Genomic DNA, 8633 nt, shown 5'->3' on the forward strand with positions numbered 1-8633 from the left:
GGGGCGATCGTGGAGGCCCGGGCAGTGGAGCCGTAGCGAGGGGAGGGTAACGGAGCCGCGCGGATCTACGTGGTGGGGTGTACGTTGAAGGAGCGAGGGATAGAAAGCAAGGGAGGGGCCCCTTTCCCCTTGCCAACAACGTTTTCGCCACTATCAGGCGACCGCTACCCCTCCGTGGACGCGCAGGCGCCCCCGGGGCGCTGGCGTCGTTCGAGGGGGATAGCACCTCTCTCGATTCTGGAGAGAGAGATAACGACACCACGTTTCTCCTTCTCTCCTTCGTGGTTTCCTTCCTTCCTTCGCGAGCACCCCAGCATCGACCGACGCTACGCGACGCACGCCACGCCGCGCGTCGCGCCACTCCGCGCCACTCCATGCTCCTCCTCGCCACGCCGACCCAACGGGAATACTTAATGCCAGCGGAGAACCTGACTGCCTGACTGCTCCTCCTCGCCACGCCACGCTCGCTTGACGGCGGAATAGGAACCCCGCGATGGAAGGGAGAACGGTCGAGTGGTGAACGTCAGCCGACGACGCTACACCAGGGTGGTGGAGGAGGAAAGGGATGTAGCGAGGGAGGGAGGGAGGGTAGACACCGGATTGTGCTCGGCAAGTCGTGGGCTGTACCGATGCCGAAACGGTGCATGACTACTTGTTACGCGTCCGCGAGCTAAATTCCTGGCACGACGCGATATTGAATGAAGTGTTTCTCTTCCGCGCGAATCTCGGTAGCCCCCGCTCTCAGCCGTCATCGTGTACGTACGTATATACGATATACCAGTGGGGCCCCGAGCACGTCGTATACTCTCTCCGCGCGTTTGATATATACGAAACGTCCTCGCGACGACACAGAGACACGAACCAGGTGAGATCTTGAAAAATCCAATTCCACGGGAACGACGCTGAGAATCGTTCCCTTGATTCGCGTCACCGTTCGTACAGGTACCGGTGTGTATGTGTGTACCGGGGACGCATAGTAACGTTGTCGGTTCATATTTAGGATCCCAGAATCTGGGGCAACGGAGCAACAAGCGTGGATCCGTTCCCTCCACCTTGATTTTGATATCTGACAGTTGCCAATGGATAGAGATGCAACAACGAAACACCGCCTCAAAGTACCACTGGCTCGTGCTTAAGAATCCCCTTGGTCTGACCAATATTGACCACCACTACTTCCGACGAATCCTAAACCCAGCCACTTCGACGTGTTCTCTCCCCCCTCTGGCCAAAGGCCAGCTTACTCTCTTTCTCTCTCCCGCCCGCCATCCTCCTCCCACACACACACCCTCTCTTTCTCGTTCTGCGTCCAGCAACTCCGGTGTAAACGTATCCTACGCTTAACACGGAAGGAAGGGGCTAACCTAACCCAGAAAGATTTCATTGAGTCGCAACGTGACTTGGCACGCTGCCAATACTATGAACGGTACGCACACCCGCACGCCCGATCCTCCCCCTTTCGTTCCCGTGGCACGCGGCGGGGACTCATGGAAAAACAGGCTACGCGGAAATCAGAATCGTATAATTCGCGCCGTTTACACCACTGTTTTTTTTTTTTTACGCGAATTAATTGACGCGTAAGCAGTCTATGTAAACGTTATGGAACGGATCGAACTGTTGTAATACGTTCAACGGACTTCATGTGGAAGGTATTATTTAATTAAATCTGTAATTTATATTATCTGTGATTAGAAAAGAAAAGATATCGATAATGAATGTACAGAATGGAAACTTAGTTTTCAACGACTTAAAGAAAACTGATAAAATTTCTGATTTCTATTTTAAGTATGAAATATCGTTCTTTTAATCACAATTTAGCGGTATGTGCTTTTTCTAAATTTCTAGACTTTCATTTAATACTCTGGCTGATCAGCTAGCTTCTCATAGTTCTTTAACACAATAATTTTGTTTCGAAGACTCTCCAATAGCGAAACAATCTTTCACATAGTGAAACGTTTAAAAAGATTGTGTTTATTATCATTATTCCAATAACTTTCAAATACATTTTCACACTTTCCTACAAAAGGTTAAGCCCGCTCTGTCAAGAATTGAATTTACTAGTGGTATCTACCAGGAATTAAATTCCTCATGAAATTATATACATAGCTTTTTTGGAGTCTCGTTTATACGATTTCCTAGGAACAGACCATTGGAATTTGTTCAGAGACGCTAACAGCCCGGCGCGGAATGCGTGCACGTAGGAGAAATTCGCAGGAAATAACGGTGGCCAATAACTCCTGCCGGATTTGCCTGTCGCATTTGTTCCCGCGAACGTCGCGCACAATTGGTCGCGAAATATTGCAGAATAGGGCCATGACCCGACCTTATTAGGGAAGGGGGCTGTGTGCCGGTTGGTCTATAACTCGGCGACGCCGGCAGCGGTGTTAGCAACAACAGCAACATCAACCTGCCGTTTCGGGATGATAATAATTACGCGGAGGGAAACGACGAGGACCGAGAGGTGGGAAGGTGTCGGTGTATTCAGCATTTGGCTTACATCCAAACGCAAGATGCTGAATGAACTTGGCGGGAAAACCGCACGAGCGCGTGCTTCCTCCTGTCGTGCGAAAATCGCATTCACAACTGACAGAAACAAGGTTGAATCTTCTCCAGAGAAGGAGGAAAGTAATTGGAGACTCAAAGACCCTGTAATTGCGCGATCAAGCGTGTTCCGTAAAGTCGGAGCTTCGGTTGATTTCGGAAGCTGCGCTCGTTCCTCGACTATGTACACGGAACTTCGAGGAACGATTTAATAGTATCCAGAACACGTGGATGCGTTATTTTTCAAGAAATAACTCGGCGCAGAAGCAGTCGTTGCGTAATAACGGAGAACGATGGTGAAACTCTGTGTGAGAGTGATCTTTAAATTATTGCAGTCCCAAGTGCAGGAAACGAGGAAAGTTACCCAGGGGGCGGGAGCAGCTTGAGCATCTAAAAACACGAATTCTTTCACGAACCGTTTTACGTCAGAAGATTATAGCAGGAACGGGCGGCAATATGTTTCTACGGCCGTGAAGATTAGCGAAACGCGGGTTCGGGTATTCTCTCCCCAACGCAAGAATTTAAGCGGCCGACGTGATCCCGTGACCGGTTCAACTGTTCCACAATAGTCATTACTCTAGGGATCGTCAACTGCCAAGGATGACGTGTAATCATGATATTGGGACATAACTCAGTTATCACGGTACAGGAGAGGCCGGCCCTCTCCTCCAGGGGTTTCAATTGGTCAGAATGCGCCACACAAGCGCCGCTGACACGTCAACGCAACGTTTACGCGGCGGCAACACCGGGGCCTCGTGCTATTGGATGTGGCAGACAGCGTAAAACGATAAGCGAAATTGTTCACCCCTAATTAGGGGATTCGTGATTATGACAGGATCGGAAACGACGAATTATCACGCACTTGTCTAAACAGCCATGGGCTTATCATCCGTCCACTTCGACCAATCTATTGCCAGACACATTAATTGTCAAGTGTTCAGAAAATTTTCTGTGTTACAAGTAAAGTGTAGAAACCCAATATTGGTTCGAATAAAACATCTACACACACTTATAATCCTACTTAATATGCGAGTTTAAGATTCACGGAAAAAAGGAATAAATTTTTTTGTCAATTGGTAACCTAAATTAGTTATCGGAAGCTGTTGAGTTGGCTGAAGTGATTGAAAACAGTAAATTTAGTGAATTCTTAATTCCACGCGAATTTCTATCAAGATCAAGGAGTGCAGACGATACTCTCGATTCGTTTAACCGAAAAGACACATAAATTCGCGCCTGAACGAGCGAACAAAACCCCGTCGTTTAAACAGCGAAACTCGCACTGGAGTTTTGCAAAACCATGCCATCCGGCTACGCAACGGAATCAATAACAATGTCTCAACCGTGCACAGTGGAACATAAATTATAAACGGAAAGAACAGTAGAAAAGTTTCCATCCCCCTCGATACCCTCACCCCATCTGGCTCCAGCGTCCGCGCGCGCTCTCTCTCTCTCTCTCTTTCTCCGTCCCTCGGTATTTGTCTCGACGACAGTACAAGGGCAGCATGTTTTCGTCGGCGATGAGGAAAACAGTCGGTCGAAGTTTCAAATCCCACCCTCTTACTTCCCTTCCCCTGCATACAGGATGAACGAGGACGTCGGAGGACGTCGGAGACGGAAGAAGGGCGCGATAGAAGGAAGAAGAGAGGATAGATACTCGATTGGACCAGCCAACTGCAGCGAAATTCTTCGACATCGACCTAGTTCGTCGTTTTCCGCATGACGTTGCTGCGCCAGTCGGGTTTTTGGTCGCGATTTTCAGGTTCGATACTTATCCCCGAAGATACGGCTCATCCTGGACGGCTCGCTTCTTCCCCTCCTCCCGTGAAACCGCCCTTTAGCATATCTAACCACGGGTTCCTCCATCGTCTTTGTTACATTGTCGCCGAGTGTGCACGCGACAAAGTCCTTATTTCAGATCCTCTGCCACGCGAAAATCAAGTCAGACGAACGATTCGAGACTTCACTAAAATATTGAATGCGAGTTCCCGCGACTACGACCAGATAGGTCTGTCTTTAGCCGTACCAGCCCCAGGCCGTCCGTTCTCCAGACCCGCCGCGCTCATTCACTCCAGACTCGGTTGTTCACGAGCGTTGTTTGAAGGCTCCTCCGAGGTTGCCCGGAGAAAACGAAGGCTGGCCCGATATAAGAAAACCGGAGGGGGCAGAGAAGGTGGGCTGGTTCGGCAAATAGCTCGAATCACGCGAACCGTTGCCTCGTAATTAATAGGGCGCACGAAAACGTGGTACCGCGCGCGCCATCAGCGGCTCTCCAGATCCTCGTCCGCTCCTCGAAGAAGCTTTGCACGCTTTGCGGTACATTGTTCTTCGGCGGAACGTTCATTTGGATCGTCGTTTATTCCACGGCGTTACGACGTTAACATTCCGGTGACGTAAATAAGTTGAGGATGTTTAATTTGGACTTTTGATAGTAGTAATTTTGGTGTTCTGTGGGAAGACATTAAAATGATGGTATTTGTAAGTTTTTGAAAGAACTGTTATCAACACTTAAAAACTTCAAGGAAGTTATTAAGTTTCTTAAGAAGACTATTTTGATACAGAAAGACTAACAAATTTATACATGTATAATATAACAAGTCGCTTATAGTCTTTCTTATATTCTTATATAATTAATGAAGACGGCTTTGAAGTGACTGACAGTGAAAGGAGTTGATCCCTGATTGGAAGTAGAATCGACCGTACTGATCAGACCACATTGACCAAGCCTGTACTACGATACTATAACTTGCCTATGAATGTTCAATTAAAAAACCTTTTTCGATTAAAAATAAACCCCATAGTTCAGGAAATCTGAAGCGTGCTCAACATACCATTACCGTAAATCCACCTAGTGGTACATTTTACACCTGTCCCGAGTGAAAATCTCGAAGAACGTTCCGGAAAACTAACGGCCGCGCCGGTCGTATCCATCCAAGGAAGATTCATTAAGCGATGAAGCCATTTACCAATGAATGTAAGCGGACCGCTGTAGAATTTGTCACGGAGGGGGGAATCGCTTTTCGCGAGGATTTCGTTGCGTTTCAGCCGACAGGAAAGAATTTATATCTGGCTAGCGTTTTCCAAGCGTTCCTCGGCGACAGAGAGAAGAAGGGAAAAGGAAGGGCGACGGGCGGGAGGGTGATGGGAAGTAGGAAACTGAGAATGAGTTGGCTCGGTGCTTGAAGTAAATCAAAGGAAGGAAATGAATTTTTATTGAAGAAAGGGCCCTGGCTCTTTGGGAACCGGAGCCAGGCTCTCTTGCTGCGCGAACCTAAGTGAAATCTGTGAAAAGTTGCGTGAGAAACAATACGGTGCCAGTCGGACCCCCCCCTCCTTTTTTTACTGCTTTACGCCTTTAAAAACTATCCCCGGGAGGAGTATAAGCGACGGTTCGGTTGGATTTCTTGAACCTTTCCCCCGACTTAGTTTTTACCCGTGGGCCCCTTGTTTTTCCTCTTTCCCCCTCATTTCCCCTGGGGGTTGAATCTTTATGGGGTGATTAATGGTATTAATAAGAGGGTTTACCGCCTTTGCCACAGCCTCGGGCCACCAGAAAACGCAGTCGTTCTTTTTCCTTCTCCGTCGATTTGAATACTCACGGCTTAATGGCTCCTTCGGCGTTCCGCGAATAAGGGAGCCTCTTGATCTTGTATTTATGTATTTGTCGTTTGCGTACCGGTTAAAAACGACCGATCCCTCCCGGCCCCTTCGGCGTGTTTCTTTGTGGGCTTTAATTTCACGGAGGAAGTACGCATCAACCACCCGCCGTCGTTTTCTTCCAGCACTTTATACCAGGATTCTTAGGATTTCAGACGCGGAGCACTTTGCGCGGTCTGGACAACCTTCGTTCACCGCTAATGAGACATTAATGTTTCTATGGGAGCTAGAAATGGACAATTTAAGGGGTTTTGGTATATACTTTCGTGTATGATTATTGATATTTGGTATAATAACCATGGAAGTATGTTCCGAATGAGACCCGGTATAATTATAATATTATGTATGTTTAATTTGGTATTATGTAATTATACCACTCCAATAAGTAATTACTTATTTATGGCTTTTAATTAAATTCTACCTGCAATTACGACTGTCAATAATATACACATTGTTTCGTGTAATACTTATATTACATATCATTCCATGTAAAATCGGTCGGCCTCAAACGATTAATATTTATGTTTCGCGAAAGCTTAGCTTAAATGTGATTTCACGTGCAACAATGTACTTAGAGGCACAAGAAGAGCATTTCCAAACGACTTTTGTAATAGTTTATGAATAAACTTAAATTTTGGAAGAGTGTCATTCGTGAAATTTTATATTGTAACGTAAATAAAGCTTTTCTCAAATTTGGAGATTTGTACTTAACCAGTGAATGGGGCTGATTTTATTTGAGTACTGGATTACTGGAGTTTAAAATATCACACGTTAATAATTGAAGACATTTTTGGTCCAGTTCAGGCAGCATCGGAAATAGCCCTACCACCAGTCATAGGTAACCCGCCCGTTAGTCAGGGTCTTCGGGGAACGAATTGAACTTTTCGCAGGAAAAATAATTGAAGAGTAACTCTCGTATGATGTCACAGGCTGACACTTAGAGAGTACAGCTGACATTTCATTAGGAGTACACGCTGCCACATCCTTCCTTCAATTTACCCCTTTTTATATAACCTACACTACGATACCAGTCTCGAATAAGAGATTAATGAGACGTGCCACGGAAGACCGCCATAACGTAGTTTACCACTGCAGCTACGTACCGTTTGTGCCCGTTCGCAGTAGGAAGAGGAACCTGCCCGGCGAATTCTGCACGAATGCGGGAGTGAGCTGTGCACGCAGGTATAGACCTCCAGCATCCCTGTTCCCGCGATACATCGTAATGATTGTCGCTCGTTTCTATCGGATTACACGTAATGCGCTCAAGGATGTAATAGTGCGTGGCCCGGTTAATGCGAAACGCTGTATATCACTTCTCGAATTATGATCGCCTTTCACGGCAAGATTTAACCGTTGAGTCGATTTTCTGGAAAAGTATGAATGAACACGAGCTAACCGCAATTTCGTTTCTCCCCGATTCATCAGGAACATTGACATTCCTTAAATACCGTTTTCTACATGTTTTTTTCGGTGATCTTTTCGATGTTGATACTTTACTGCTCGTATTATTCAGTTTGTTTAGTTGTAGTGAAATCTAGGGTAAAACCCTGTGCAACAGACGTTTTATTTATTGTATGTATACAAGATGTGGGATTTAAGTTGAGACATGGAAATACCATGAAAACAAAGCTTTTCATAAGAAAGTATAAATATAATAAGCTTCAAACGCAACCTCAAACGAATTGATCATTTCAACCAACAGAGTGGTATTTAATTCGAACGCAAATTACACTTATAACGCGTCGTCACCTAGTCGAACGATAATCGATAACAGTTTCGCGTTAATCGAGAGGGATTACACGATCTGCGACACTAATTACCGGATGGCATTTAAAAGATTGAAACCGTTTAGAAATCGTTGTAGAAAAATCGTCGCGTGAACAACATTCCAGTGCCGATAATCATCCACGGTCGAGTTAAGAGCAATGGAAATTTCGTGTTACGAAATTCTTTCTATTCGAGTGCGACCAGGGTTAATCAATCATCTTTTGCACAACTTTAATAGGCCAGCGAATTTCGTAATTCTGAAAGGGACTCTTTTTCACAAAAACCAATGACCCCGTTTAATGGAATCTGTATCGACGCAACTTTCGAAGTATCCGAACGGAAAACACGAAATTTCAAAGTCCAGCCGGAATAAACTCCCATGCGATAAATCCAATCCCCCAGCTCACGGTTCTCAACAGCAACAAGAAAGTCATTCCATTTAATGTCGAATATCAGTTTTATTTTCGTGGCCCCCATCGGTCGAGATACTTTTCCAAGAAAACTTTAGAAGAAAGAAAGGAAGAGGAAGTCTGGTCTCGGTTCCTCGTGGGTGCTCTCGTCTCCGGTTTTGACGTGGGGTATGGTCTGAGCCTCTCGAAAACCTTTCTACGCGACACAAAGAGACCAGAGGGGGGGGAGGGGTGAAGGGGTGTAGCGACTGGAGGGGGAGGGGG

The 8633-nt window shown here is 46.2% G+C and overlaps 1 protein-coding gene across 2 annotated transcripts in view; it reads right to left on the minus strand.

Moving 5' to 3' along the window:
• LOC107185903 (RNA-binding protein Musashi homolog Rbp6) overlaps positions 1–8633 on the minus strand; it is an 856487-nt gene that overhangs the window by 255794 nt on the left and 592060 nt on the right. The window lies entirely within an intron of this gene.

The sequence above is a fragment of the Dufourea novaeangliae genome, unplaced genomic scaffold, assembly GCF_001272555.1.
Source record: "Dufourea novaeangliae isolate 0120121106 unplaced genomic scaffold, ASM127255v1 scaffold56, whole genome shotgun sequence".
In the NCBI taxonomy this organism is placed as follows: domain Eukaryota; kingdom Metazoa; phylum Arthropoda; class Insecta; order Hymenoptera; family Halictidae; genus Dufourea; species Dufourea novaeangliae.